Raw genomic sequence first — 15,576 nt, 5'->3', positions numbered from 1 at the left:
AGAGAGGCGCTCCCTCCCTCCAGACTCCAGACGCCCTCCTCTGACCGAGGGAAGTGGCCAGGGCCACAGAGAAGGAGAGAAGCTGCAGACACAGAAGAAGACAAGAGACCCTGCATTGCTGGGTGGACCGCGGAACTCAGAGGGGTGGACAGACTGCGCAAGGACAGCCGGCCGGCAAGAGTGGGAGCTCTCAGAGCAGAGCGCAAAAAGCTAGAATTCCGCGCGGAGCTGCCAGGCTGACCGACAGACGGTCAGACTTACAGACTTGCAGAGGGTCCGAAGGAGCAGCCCGGAGGCGGAGGCTCCTCCACTCTCCATTGCCCGCGGCGAGAGTCCCAAGCAGCGATTAGCCGCAGGGGCGGCGGGACCAGGAGCCGCAGCCAACACGGTGGCCGCCGCAGCCCTGGCTGCCACAGCTGTGCGGGATCCCAGCCGACACTGCGGAAAGGTCCTTTGACTAGCAGTTAAATAAATCGACCAAACAAACAAAAAGCAACAAAAAAGACAAGCAAAAACCAAACCAAACCAATTCAGCCAAATCAATCATTAAGAACGATAATATCAATAAAAGCCAAAACCAAATCAAATCAACCAAGGCAACAAGACGCTGGGCGTATAGCCACTGTTTGGTCAAGGTAATAATCACATTTTCCGACGTGAACATTGTGTATGTCTTTTGTGGATTTTTTTCCTGCTTTCTTTACGCGATGTATCTGTGCTTTTCTTTTGAGCTGTTTCTCTCTTGTATTTTTTCATTGTATTTGTAGAAAGTTAATGTTGTGATCCACGTATTATGTTTTCTGTTTCATAGAAGGATGAGTGGACTACCCTCCCCCTCCCCTTCAGGCAGAAACGCAGAACTGGAAGTAAATTGAAAAGCACGATGCTTTGCTTTTCCTCAAAGAAGTTTACAGTGATTTATGTAGGTCTCGTGATAGAAAGTTTGCAGTGCTCCTGATCTGCAAAAGAGCTATAGGAGTGGTAAAAAGTTGTAATTAGCTTGTTTTTTTTTAAAAAAGACTGAGGTCTTGGGTCTCAAAAGGATTGCCAAAATAAATGTTTCGGTTTTACTTTTACACTCTTGAAGTCGGTTTCATTGTTACGTTGAACAAGACAGGTGTTTAAAAACTTTCCTTAGAACAGAAATTCACTCAGTCAGTGTTTATACAGAGAAATAAAACTGGAATGGATTGTCAGCCTCTCAGTTTCAGCATATGATCAACTTCTGAAGATGCAGGATAAAGACAGTTCAAGTTTAAATGGAAAAGCAAAAGAGAGAATTGAAAGTTATAGGAATGGAAAAATAAATACTATACAAAGTGTTTAGAAATTGCTTTCATGGGAATATGTTTAGTGTAGGTATTCATGTTGCTGTTTCTTAAATGCATCAGTATGACATGTCAGCTTCTCCAAAGAAGAATGATAGTCCACTAAGTTGAAATGAATCTGTGTAAAATTTTATTCATCTGTTTTGGGTATTGAAAGTACTGTGATTATTTAGAGTAAACAAAAGTGGAGATCACCGAAAATCATTTTTTTAAATTTGGTTAAAAAAACTTTAACATAAATTTTAAATTAAATACACCTATTCCTTTAATCCACTGCATTGCATTATCACAGGCTTTGCATGTCTTCATAAGACTTTAGCTAATGCCATTTTCATGATAAAGAGCATTTGGAAGGCAAGACCTCTACTATGTTTTGTTCAAATAGTGGAATAATATACTATTTTAACAGTAATTGCTTCTGCTGCATTCCTAACGTGGGATTGCATGTGAGAGATTATGTGTGCATTCTTTGCAGGTTTCCATAATTCTTCAAGGTATGTATTTTGTGTGTGTGTGTCTGATTCTATATTTCTTTTTGTATTGTATTCTTTTACTTGTTATCACTCCAACAAAATATTTTAAAATATTCTGAGTGAGTTTAAATGTGTTCTTTGAGGATGTACCTATTCATGACGAAAGATGTAAGAGTATAATCTGTTACTCTCTTTGCTTATAAATACTATTATGATTTGGCTTAAGTAAAATTTTAAAGATATTTAGCATATTATGAATATATAAATTAATTTATCCTCTCTGAGCATGATTTATGCCATTTGAAATATAAAATAGTTCAGTTGCTTTAGATGAATGCTTGTTTAACAGGGTACTTTGTTCAGGTGAGGCATACATATTTCAAGAAACTTATACAGCTCCAGAAATTGACTTTCAGCTTCTCAGTGACTTCATTTCACTACATAGTGGTTTTTCTTTTACAATATTCAGCTCATACCCAGACAAATTTGTGTGTGCTATTAGATTTGCAAATTGCTGATCTCCTAGTGACTTTCTCTCTTAGATTCCAAATGAGCGTGGTTACCTTGAGAATTGAGGCATTTACCCCCGTTAGAGCATGCTCCACTGGGGAGTTCAGTGCAGTCTATTTTTAATGCCATTTAATGAAAGAGCCAGCACTTCATTCAACAATGAAAGAAGGATGAGGAAAGACAGTTCAGTGCATGGTTATGGATCCTGGAGAAGGATATTTGGAAAGGTAAAGACTGGCTGCTGGGTATGGTAATTTTAATCAGGTCTTGATATTATATTAAGGGAATCGATTGAATTTAATGAGAAAATTATACATGAATAGCTTGATATGTGTTTCCAAAAACCTAGTTCTTAGAAAGAAGACTCAATAATTTGAGTTTATCAAAACTTAAAGTAGATACTAACCAGCGATTTCATGCATGCATACTAATTTTAATGTAAGCTGCAGAATCTTAGGTAGTGAGAAGTACCGACATAATTTCAAATTGGTAAAAACAAAACAAACAAACAAAAAAACAACTGTTCTAGCAGATGGTACAAAGCTTATGCTTTATTCTTAGAATAAAATAATTAATATCTTCTTAAGAATTTCTGCCTTGTGAATTGTTTCATTTTCTTTCATGAAATTGGAATCTTGGTCTACAATTATGGCAACTAAGTGAAGCAAGAAGTTTTGGGTTGAACTTGATAGAATATTTAGCTCATTTTCTCTTCTTAACTTTGAGAAGAATACTACACATTATCTTTCTAAAGCCTGAAAATATTTTTAAAATTTAGATAGTAGAGGCAGCATTGATAACATTTAGAATGTTAGAACGAGGGACAAAAATCTTAACATTTTAGTGTGTATAGAGCCGTCTGTCTGCAGCACTTGCACGTATTCAGAACACCTGTCTGGAAGTAGAAAGTGTGAATGTTCAATCTGAAGGGTCTCCACTGTTCATTTTCATATTAATGGTATATTGCAGTCAGGTTATTTCTTTGTTCAGAGCGAAGCTAATTAGCAACATGTATAAGTACTTTCAAAGTTTAAAAAATAATAGAGTGTGATCAGTTTATATTAAGTGGGGAAATAACTACATAATTATTATTGAAGCTGTTATAGCAATGTACAAAGTTGATCTACATTTTACCAATTTTGTAAAATAATTCCCAAAATGAACTACAAAGAGAAATATATTGCAAGGAAATACTGTAATTTTTTGTTTGTGTTCTCAACTCAATTATTCTAGAAGGGAAACAATTCACACTGGCTGTACTATTTACCTTAGTGGCTATGCCATTTGTGCCACAATGCTGATACCTTTTCAAGCTTCTCAAGTCAGTGGGTATTCTCATCTGACTTCAATGTGTATTTTGTTTGTGGACAAGATAATGATAAGCTACATGAGCAGAATGTGGAATGAGTCAGCCACGGGAGACACAGTCTATAGTGTAGCCAGATGTAAATATGATTGAGAATTCCTTTGCACAAGGAGACAGTTTGAAGTCCACAGGATCAGAAATCTCAAATTAAATTTGTATATAATTCAGTGTTACTTGGATTTGCTTTGTGACAAGGTTAGTAAAGAATATGGGGCTTCAAAATGATATCGGCACTGAAAGCCATTTCTTCAGATGGTAAGTACTGGCATCATTCTAACTGGTACCACAGGATGGTAGCATATTTAGGAATTTTTAAATCTCTAATGACAAATAAATGGCTCCATATATGTGCAATATATCACCCGTGAAGTTCTAAATATGTATTAAATCAGTGATGAGGCACTTAAAAAGCATATACTTCCTCTCTAATGACAGAAGGTCTTTATTTTATTTTATTTTTTATTTTTTTACAAAATCTGTGATTCCCAAAGCTCTACATTTCTATGGACTGTACTTTCCTTTATCTTTTCACTGAAATATTTCATGTTAGATGTGAAAAATTTAGTTTTAAACAGTGATATAAGTAGATGCTGAAAGACTATTGAGGAAAAAAAAGAACATTAGCAAGATGTGCGGCTTACTAGATTTTTTCCCCTTCGGGGTGTCTTGGCTTCCCAGTGCATTTCTTTTCATCTGTTCTCATGTTGAGTTTGACTGAATCTATCTATTTTAGTGCCACACTCTTAAAATTTAGATTCATTTGGCTCATATTGGATTAACCTTGGACGTAGATATTGAAGTACTTATTTGTATTTACATCACAGCCATTTCATTTCTAGGAGAATCAGATATGAGATGAGAAGTATCTCAATTGTATACATACTAAGATTCATAAAGAATAAAGTACTTAAAGCAGAGTATCAAGCTCATCCAGCAGTTTTTAATGTTCCTTACATTATTGTCTTGCGGTCTCAAAATCCTCTGCAGGCTAGAGATATATTCTTAAGGTATAAAATGCCCATTAAACATTTTAAGTGTACTTTTTCTGAAATTCTTGGGATATATCTGTATCTTTTGAAAAAAAAAACACTATACAGGCAAACCCAAAAAGTGAATTTAAATAATTACATTGGAACAATAAAAAGGATATTGAAAAACAAAGGGGTTGGTTTGAATGTACCAAATTGGCTCTTGAGTTTCAGACTGAATCCTTAATATCATAATATGTGCCTCTAGATCCTAGTATGGCCAGGTGGAGAGAATGTTAATCACTGTCTATGGTTGCAATAGATCAATATTTATAATTCCTCTAATGCTTTTCCCTGGACTGTATCTTCAGGCACTTTTTATTCCCTCCACTCGATATATATGATAATGCTACATCTATAATTTTTTTGGTTTTATAATCAAAATTAGTATAACATTGCACTTGTGACTTATTAGAACACTGCTGAATTAGATGAAAATTGTTTCACTCAAGGAACATATTCTAAGTATTCCTCAGTCAGAAATTCATATGACATTTAAAAACTTTTTAATTATTCTTTTTATCTAGCAAAGAGATTCACTTCATGTTTGCCATAGAAAGGAAAGAGAGGTCTACTAATTATCCCTTTTAAAAACAAGACTTTTGCTACATTCTCAAATTTTACACTACTTCACAATGATATAACTCTTAAACAATAATACAATTCTTAAATTAGAATCCACTGACATGGGAAATACTACAGAATTGTTAATAACATTGTTTTAAAAATAGCTGTAAGCTTGGTTTTACTTTAAAGGGAGAAACCAAGATTTATTAATAGAACAATAATTAAGTCACTTTATTTTAAATATTTAAAAAAATTTGTAGAAGTTTATCTGGCACTTTGTGGGTAATGTCTCTGCGCAGAACCACAGAATCGCAAATGTAATGTACTGTCATTTTACTGCAGCTTTTTTGTTAAGACTGACTCACAAAGTTTATATACATAAATAAGCCAAGTCATCTCTCCCTGAGTGTTTGTAAGGGGACATCAAAAAGAACTGAGTGGCTCCGTAAGGAATGCTACAATCTTAATAATGGATAAGTAGCCTTTCACCCTTGAGTTGTCTTTGGTTGTTTCTTTATTCCACAGTAAACCGTGGAGATAAGAGCAAGAATCTCTTGAGAAATGGAAACCAAAGGACTCATATTCAAATTCCTACCAGAGTTTCTAGTCGCCAAGATAAAACCATTCTCCTCAGAACATTGTAGTCTGTAGAGTTGTACATTTCAGAGGGAAAATGTTAATACATGTGGACATATTTTTATCTAGTTGAAATTAGGAACAAGCATAAATAAATAAGGTAAAATATTTCAACATCACTAAAGAACCAAAGTGAACATCAATTTCCAGAAGTACTATGGCCCTACAAGTCTGCATACAACATCCCTTGACACTTACATCAAATGGCCAGAGGATTACCTAATGTTCAGTACTACAAGGTGATTTCAGGTGATCTCCTGACCACTGTCACATACATCTGCAAAAATCAAGGGTCTGATCAGCAGAAAAGGAAGGAGGAGATCGTTAACTCACTGAAATTCTGTGGTTATTCATAATTATTTAATCCAGAAACGAATTATTTGCCCATAAACTCAATGAGAAAATGCAAAGCTACCAAATTGACTTTCTAACTCTTTATATTTTTCCAAAACCACAAGAAAAAATCCTCACAGGAAGTTCTAGTATTTATAAGAAAATGCTAAGAATTTATATTTTTTTCTCAACATTTTGCTTGTTATTATGTACATAAGTTTGGCAGAAATCCTAGTGTTACTGGCATGTTGTTTAATTTAATCATCAAAGAGTTGCTGAACAGAAAGCAAATAGAATCCATGTGAGTATGTGACAAAATCATGATTTCTATAACATATACAAGCTTTAACTCCTTGTTACTTCTTTAACATAATTATTTAAATTAGTGAAAAAAGAAAACCTTTGGTTAGAAAAGCTGCATTTTATTTTTTAGAGAAAGAAGATTATAGCCAAACTGTGATGCCTTAACCCACTGTAGCACATAGGTGTATTGACATTCTTAATTCTTATTGAATTTTGCCAAATTAATTATCAGGATTCTCTAGTTATATCTGTGATTTTTCATTGAACTAGCCTATGGGAATGACTGAGCTAACATTCTTACGCTGTCATTTTAGTTTTTAATATTTTGCTTATGTTAATTTACTTAGATATCCTGATGCTAGAATATTTTAGGAAATTATCCAACAACTCATTTTGTACTTAAATGCAAGAACTGTAGTAAATGATTAGCTTGTGTTAATGATGCTTCATTTTAGGAATTCCTATGCCAATTTAACTTTGATCGCAATACATTTTCTTTGTGAAGATTAAAATCTCTCACTAACCCTGAAATTTTCACATAATCACTAACAGGGTTCCGGGAAGATAAAATAATACAGCATGTAATCATGTTGCATGTACATGCTGCAGCTATCTGCTTATCCTTAGCTTTCTTAAGCACTCGAACAGCTGAATGCTTTATCTCTAATTATTATTATAAGTATTGTCTTTACCAGAAACTATGGATTACTTAGATTTTAGTGATTCTTTTCAGTATCAAGAGATGGAGAAGATACAGAGTTAATGTGACAAAGTTGATATATTACAAAAATCTTACACGTCTAGGACAGTGATGTAAATATCAAAGAAGGAATGGAATTATTCCTCAAATGACAACAACATTTTTTTTTTTGTCTGATATGCTGTAGGATTCCAGACAAAAATGCTTTGAATTTAGTGGAATTTTGAATCGAAATTCAGGTTAAAGCAAACAGAAAGTTTGTACACCAAAGGTTTGCTAGCAGGCTGAGACTGAGTAGGAACTGCTGGGTGTGATGAAGGTTTTATGGAGACGCTACACGAGTCTTCTTGAGCTTTTGCAGTTTAGAGAAATACGCAAAATCTGGGTTAAAATAAAAGGTTCGGGAAGTAGGGCCTGGATACGGTGTATTTGTATCTCGTTTCTCCATGTCTTGCTTTCATAAGTATAAGGTGATCTCCTGAACTGATGTGTCCATCCTGGTGGCTTCTGGTCCTGTCTTAATAACTGTTACTATGACTGTGGCCAAGACGCTGGAGCTTTCAATGCATCGTATTTTCCACAGATGAAATTGTGTAGCAGCTCCGGTACAGTCTCCATTCTAAACAGCGTATGCATTATGAGGCGGGCGATTTAGTTAATTCCTCCGTGCTTCCATTTTCTCAGTTATAGAGTGGAAAGGAGACCTACTTTAGAGCATCGGAGCGCCTGACACATGGATATTAGTCACAAAAAGAAAACCACTTAAAATCTTTAAAGATATTTAATTTTATTATATGAATGAGACACTCTTTAAAAAATTTTTTTTTCTTGTTCTTCACTCTTTGTCGTTTTTTTTGGAGATAGTTTTCTTCCATTACTATCCTTTAAAATTCTTTATAGTTGACATTAATGACTAGCTTGACTCTTTTTGTGCCTATTAAATACCAAAGGCCAAAATTGTGACCAATTGAGAGGTTTGCATTTATAAGGATCATGATGCTTAATAAGGACTATATCTTCTGTCAGCCTCTATGGAAGAGCTGGCCAATTTAGAGTTAAAGAGGGACCATGTAGGTATTATTTTCCCAGGACACTTTAGTTGTATAGTTTCCACCATCTAAAAGTGGCAAGTAAGTAACTGAGGCTTTGAATGGGAAGGAGTTGGTATAGCTCCACGAAGGAACAAGCTAGACTCCCGTCATATATGTGGGAGCTAGCAAATAGATTTGAGGTTCCCCGGGAAATGACAGCATTCTTCTATTCTGAGACAAAATAAAAGGAGTTGGAGACTTGCTGAATGGCTCCCTCTAACTCCTGCAGAAGGCTTTGGCTTCTGTCTCTGAGCACTGAGTGAGTTATTTGGACAGGGCAGTTGATTTGGCCCCTGATTCTAAATTATCTGCGTGTAATTTTGCTTAATGAGTCAGCATTGTGCCTTTATGAATATGGCCAGAGGAGGGAAGAGACTTCTCTCATAATTGGGTTGTAAACATTTGCTTCCCCTATCAGGAAATGGAGAACCACAAGTAGTATTTAGCACAGGAGAAGATGAGCCATATAAAGCAATACAAAGCAGTAAATACATCTGAGAATTGCATTTTATTTTCTATAATCATTTGGATAACAGTCACTCTTCTGGGAGATAACACCATCAAAATTATCAAGTGAAAAGTCTCAGAAGCTATCCGTGAATAGTTATAATCTTTTACCATTACAGTATTTGCTAGAAACCAGATATAAATAAATGGAGAGAGAGGAAGTGAGAATGAGACATGATATGCATGCGCCAGAGGTCTATCTTTCAGATATTTTACAATGCATTTTTTTAATGATCCTTAGCAGTTCTTGGATCATATAGTGCCTGCACATGGCAATATTTAATCAAGTTTATTGGATTAAAAGTGGACATTTGTATTATTGGTGGCATAAAATATTCAGGTTTTAAAATCAGCTGTAAGTAAAGCTTTAATTGTATTTTCCTTGAAATTTCAATTTAAGTGCATGTAATGTTCACTTTTCTGAAAGAGAACAAAGATATGTCATATAGAGAATTATAACTGCACTATTTTCCTTCTGACAAAGAAATTTCTTCAAGTCCCAGACAATGAATATGAGTTGTACGAGAATAGCAATGTCTTTCAAACTTCAATCTGCTTGAACTGAATTCATGTCGCTCTACGTGGAAGGGAATTGCAGTTAATACTCAGATAATATAGTCTCAGAGGACAGGAAAAAGCAAAAGCGAGTTCATAGAAGAAATATCTAAATCAATGGTACACATAACAAGAGATATCTCATCTTTAATCTATATGTGCCTTCAGAGGAATTAACTAGGAGTTCCAGCACGTAGGGAAAGAATTCATTCCTCTGAAGGATGGGGCAAGTAGGCAGTGCTAGATTAGGAGTCAGGGTGAGGGAGAAAGGGAAAAGAGAAAGCTAAAAATCAGGCCTTCCAGATCCCCTCCCTGCATCACAGAACAGCTTTCATCAAGCTATAGTGCAGTCCCTTCTCTCTTTCTCCTACATGGGAAAGATGTTAGGAGTAACCCGATTTAATCACAAATCATGTAACCCACCCTGTACCATTGAGAACTAGATAATGTCTTAGTGTCATCTATAAGGAACCCAGATGAATAAGAATACAATAGATTTGCTTTTTAACTTGATTCCTACATTTTAAGAAATGCCAAGAGTGGTGATGGAATGATCCTCCAATCACCCAGTAACTTCCTGAACGTAACTGTACTGTATACCTAAAAAGTGCCAAAAAACTCAATAAAAAAAGAAGAGACCCAAAATCTTGAACCTTGAGATGAACCTCAGGTTTTATTTCTTTGAGTCTGAGAAATATTAGGAATTTGTAAAATCCATAGATTGTGACATGGCTTGTGTTCTTATCAGGAGAGTCAACAGAATATATTCTGGATTGTACTGTACAATTTGGGTAATTTCCAAGCAAAGCGAAACTCAGGGTCAGCTGAGCTCTGGTGTGATAGCTGTCAAGATTTGTCCTTGTGTCAGATTTACCATCTTTTATTTATTTACTCTTATTTTTCAATGTTTACTAAAGATTTTCCTGTATGTTAGAACTCACGCTAAACATTTGAGAAAACTTTCTGTGTAGGATTTTATGGACATTTGGGAGAAGTGCAGGCATTTTAACTTCTTTTGAACAATGAATCCAATGCTTGAGAGTCTAAGGAAAACTCAGAATGATAGATAAATGCTTGCGTAATAAACCAATATGAGAAAGTTTTGACAAATTAGAAATATCTCTTTTACCAATGAAGTTGATAAGGAAAGTCAACAGGGCGTTTATTTGAGGTTGGAAACAAATTATTCCTCAAAAAAAGAAACATAAAGAGTGCTCAGTGCTCATAAATGTATTTGGGGTAAGATGTGTTGTTGGTGATAGACACAAATGAAAACTAAAATCAGTTAAATGTCTCTATAAGAGAGAAGTAATTAGCCAAAACAAGGTATGTAGGATTAGAACAGCTGACTCATGTTCTCCTTTCTTCTTCTTTTTTTCTCATGTCATCTACTAGGGCAGTAAGAATTGATTAAAAAATATATAATATTGCAAACTAAATTTGTTCAAAAAGGAAATTATTCTTTAAATTGCTTCTATTTCTTCTTAGCTTTTTAGCTAAGATCAAATATGCTACATTTGTTGTTTGTACGTGTGTGTCCTTGAGAAAAGAAACTAGAAAGTTATTTTGGAAGAAGTATAAAACTTCTTAGTAGATTAAAAAGTAGTATCTGTGGTTAAAAAGTAGTATCTGTGGTTAAATGGAGATGGAATTACACACACAGTAGTTCTGTAAGGAAATCATACAGCAGTAAAATTGGGGTGTAGGTCACCTGAACGATTTTTTGTATGTGTGTGTGGTCCTGGAGATTGAACCTAGGGCCTTCATACTGAACTGCATCCCCATCATTTTTTCTTGTTGTACTGAGACAGGGATCTTACTAAGTCACTAGGTTACGAGGCAATGCTTGAACTTACCATCCTGTCTCAGCCTCCCAGGGAGCTTGGATTTACACCACACCCAGCTATGAATTTTTTTTAAATAAAAGATGTAGTTCTTTCCATTGGCAGAGAGAAAATAGGTGGGTATTAGAAAGTAGCAAAGTGTCTGGGTTCATTACTTTTGGCCTGATCCACGTTCAAATACTTCACATAGAAATATTGTCCTGAGAACGAACCTACTTTTAGAATTTATCTATAAAGCAGTCAGATTCCACCAAATGATTTCTAAGATCTCTTCCACTATATAATTTATATAATTCAGTGACATTTTTGTATAGTAATCATCCTTCTGTTTGTTACTGTGTTCATGAATTTTTGTAGTTTTTCTCCTTAGCCTTGAAAGTAAGCATTAATGTTACAAAATAACAATAAAATATTTAGAAGGTGTTACTATCAAGAATACTTAAAGTTATGGGGCCCCTTACGTGAGCTCACATTCAACTCTGCATCTTACTAGTGCATTTCTTAAGTGTTCTAAATCTCAAGTGCTTCATTTCTAAAATAATATCGTTGTCAGAATAAATGCAAAGTGTGCAGTCCTGTGCTCAGCATTAATTTGTATTTCTTGGTAGTTACTTTCAAGTTATTTTGTTATTATCATTACTTTTGTTTGATTCCATCAGCTTCACCTAAATAAAATATCCCGTGTAAGTCTCTTCCAGAGACTTGTAAGGTGGAAGTTTTCCTGGGTAATTTTGTCACGTATAATTAGAGTCCATTTGAGCACAGCCTTGCTATACATGGTAAACTCCCACCAATGGCTCAGCGAGGCAAGTCTGTTTACGAACATATAGAGCCCACGCCATCCTTTTTAGCAGATGCTCTGTGCATAGACGGGAGGGCTTGATCTTTTTATAAGCCAAATGGGCACTTGAAAAATGGATTCGAGCCTAGATGATTCAGAACTGCCTGTGTACACAAAGTCACACACTGCACTTTGTGATTGGCCAACATGACTCATCTGTGGTAGGATTGGCTCTGGTTTCCAAGTTTTAGCTGTTACAAACTGTGCCTCTATAAACATGGGTGTGCATATATCACTGTGGTAGGATTCTTTACATTCTTTTGGAAAGATACCCATCAGAGGGATGGCTGGGTCAGATGGAACCTCTAGTCCCAGCTCTTTGAGGTATCTCCATACTGATTTCCATAGTGGTTGCACCAGTCTGCACTCCCACCAGTAATGGAGAAGGGTTCCTTTCTCCACACAACACCGCCAACATTTGTTATTGGTTGATTTCTTGATAGCAGCCATTCTTTGTGGGGTGAGGTGGAATCTCAGTGTTGTTTTCATCTGCATCTCTTGAATGACCAGTGATGTGGTACATTTTTTAATATATTTACTTGCTACTTTTACTTCTTTGTCTGAGAAATGTCTGTTCATTTCAGATGGCCATTTTTGAATTGGATCCTTATATTGGGAGTGGGCTGATTGTTTTGAGTTCTTTATATATTCTAGATAATAGTCCTTTGTCTGAGGAGCAGCTGGTAAAAATTTTTTCCCACATTGTAGTTGTCTCTTAGTTCTGTTGATAGGATATATGCTCACCTATGTTTATAGTGGCACAGTTTGCAATAGCTAAAACTTGGAAACAGCCCATTTTCCCATCAGTTGGAAACTGGATAAAGAAGATGTGGTTTTTCTATAAAATGGAATGCTACTCAGCCATAAAGAATGAGAAATTAGATTCATTCATAGGAAAATGGATACATATAGAGGATATACTCCTAAGTAAAATAAATAAGTCACACTTGTGTAAATACTGAATAGTTTCTCTGGTGTGAATAAACTATAATAGTACATAAGATCCTAATGAGATCATTGATAATGTGAAATACGAAGAAAGGGGCTAAAAGTGTAGGGAAAGTGGGAAGGGAAGTGGAAAGGTAATAAGGGAAAGGAAAAAAATAGGAGAAAATAAAAAAAAAAGAAATAAAATGTTTGCAAATTGGGAGGGAAGGAGGGAGTGAAGGGAGGGCCGGGACAAGAGGAAAAAATGAGAACCAACACCTGTCGTGTAAAGGTACAAGATCCCAATAATGAATGTAACTGTAATGTATACCTAGAATGTACCAATAAACTCAATGAGGAAAGAAAAAAAAGATTGGCTCTGGTGCTGATTTACAGTTAACTAGGCCTCCTTCTAGATATGTCCAGTTCAGTTCAAGAGTAGAGTTTACTCTCAGCACTCTTCCAGGAGCAATTTGTAACTGTTATCTAAGACCAAGTATTTCCAATAAAATACTGTAGACTTGTGACTTGTTCATTGCGCAGGGAAAACCAATGACTGCATCCTGTAAAGGGCCATTTGTATAACCAGACATGTGCCTAGTGGGTCTAGCAAAAGAAAAGGTCTCTAAAGTCAATTTTCTTAAAGTTAGTTGAAAACATGACCCCACTGTTTGGATAAAGCTCTGAAAATAGATGTTCTGATGTTTTAAGAAAAAAGAAGTTCTTCCTGTCTTCAATGTTCATTGATTAGAATCTTGGGCCTAAGCAAGGATCAAACCAGTATGTTCTACTAGCCAAGGAATTTACAGCATTGAAACAGACCCATCCAGAACAGCAAAGCTGAGAGAGCTGTTATATTTTCCTCTAAGTCATAGTGAATTTATCTACTATATCGAATTGTCAGAAAGTTATCACTTAGGTATCCTTGATGAAGTACATCAATAAATAGTATGGAAGATATAATGAAAGGAAAGTGATGTTTTCCTGAACTTGTTAAGAGAGCTACCTGTGGCCATTTTTGGCAGAAATCTGCACTTATTTCTGTATTGATTAGGTCATTAGTGCTATTTGTTCTGCTCTGCGGGAATTATTTCCTTGGCTTGCTCCTTCTGCACTCTAAATTACCTTGTTTCTGTAGGCAAAAAAATATTATCAGTATAGAGATCCAAGATTTCTATAGTCCTATCAAGTATCATTTGCTGAAGCTGCAGGGACAGTGATAAGTAAAGTCAGTATTTATTTATGGCTTTGAATTTACCGTTGGATCATTTGTGGTCAAAAGCCACTTGTGGAGTTGTTGTTTCAGAGAAATCATTTGTTTTACAGTGTAAATGTGAGCTATATTAATTCCTTCACATGTGAAAGGAATGCTTCTGTACTTATGTAATGTCCTAACTGCTCTTCCTTTTGCTTTTAGTTACAGCAGTGACAATATCTCTGTTGTGACATATTTGCTTAGGGAAGAGGAAAATGTATGTCTGGTGACTTTTAATTTTTCCTTTGTTATGTAAATTATTCTGTAATTGCCATAAAGAACACAAAGAGAACAGGTGATCAAAAATTAAGAATCGGAGGTTAGGGGAAGGTTATGTGCAGAGACCATAGGAGAAAAGGAAGTCAATGGAAATTAACTTTTGGAACATCTGCCAGTGGGTGGAAATTTGCCTCATACTGTAGCTGCTTTGGGGACATAGATGATGTCCTCTGTCATCACCTCTTGATTTAACCTATTTATTGCCCTTTCTTCTGGCATCATGGGAAGGGGATAAATTTGAAGCCAAGGTGATCTAAGTTTGATTTTCACCTCTGCATCTCTCTCTCCAGGCCAAGTTAGCTATGAGAGCTTAAGATTTCTTTTATACTAATTCATGTGTGAAATACTACTTGACACAAAGTAGAAATGGACTGAGGACCCATTAAAATATTAAAACTGAGCTAGAGACATAATTAAGTGGTAGAATACTTGACTCAAATATATAAGGTCCTTGAGCTTGATTCCTTGCACAACACACACACACACACACACACACACACAGAATTGAAACCTATAGGAACACAAGTTATAAAATCACATATATTTGTTTTGAAAGTGCTATAAATTTATAGTTTGAATCACAAATATTTTGTATGTTCATGGATATGTGAAAAAGAAAGATGAGAAACATGAATTTGGAGAGTGGTAGGACTGCAACTTTTATAAATATATATTACATGATATAATAAAAGAATATGGGATAAAAAGTCTCGTGAACATCTTAATCTATGTCTGCACTCGCCTCCTACCTTAATGTGAAGTGATACTGTTGATTTAAGCTATTTAAGGACAAACAGATGCCCAGAAATAACTAATGAAGAAAAAATAATTTTTCAAAGAAAAAATTGCTAGATGAAAAATTGTTTTGAAGATGCATGTTAAATAGTGAGAGAATTACTCACCATATCTTTTTCTAATGAGTTCTTAAGGTTTGGACTTTCAAATGTATGTGTGAAGGTCCTGTTTTTATTGTGTATGGTTAGGACATATTACCTCACTCTTCAAACATGTGCTCTAAGTCATCCATCCCCCT

At 35.4% G+C, this 15,576-nt stretch overlaps 1 protein-coding gene across 7 annotated transcripts in view; it reads left to right on the top strand.

Moving 5' to 3' along the window:
• Positions 1-15,576, top strand: part of Arpp21 (cAMP regulated phosphoprotein 21) — a 153,186-nt gene that overhangs the window by 857 nt on the left and 136,753 nt on the right. For 2 of the 7 annotated variants that reach the window (XM_019208249.2, XM_019208246.2), the window contains exon 1: positions 7-635. The exons of 2 other annotated variants lie outside the window; for them this stretch is intronic. The gene's annotated coding sequence lies outside the window, so the exon portion shown is untranslated. Of the gene's footprint in view, positions 1-6; positions 636-2,478; positions 2,539-3,913; positions 3,933-15,576 lie in introns of those variants that run through there. 3 more of the 7 variants (XM_010629662.3, XM_019208250.2, XM_033757118.1) reach the window with 3 other exon arrangements.

This window comes from Fukomys damarensis, unplaced genomic scaffold (assembly GCF_012274545.1).
Source record: "Fukomys damarensis isolate Sample0158 unplaced genomic scaffold, DMR_v1.0_HiC HiC_scaffold_28, whole genome shotgun sequence".
Classification (NCBI taxonomy): Eukaryota; Metazoa; Chordata; class Mammalia; order Rodentia; family Bathyergidae; genus Fukomys; species Fukomys damarensis.
This window is presented reverse-complemented; position numbering and strand designations above follow the sequence as displayed.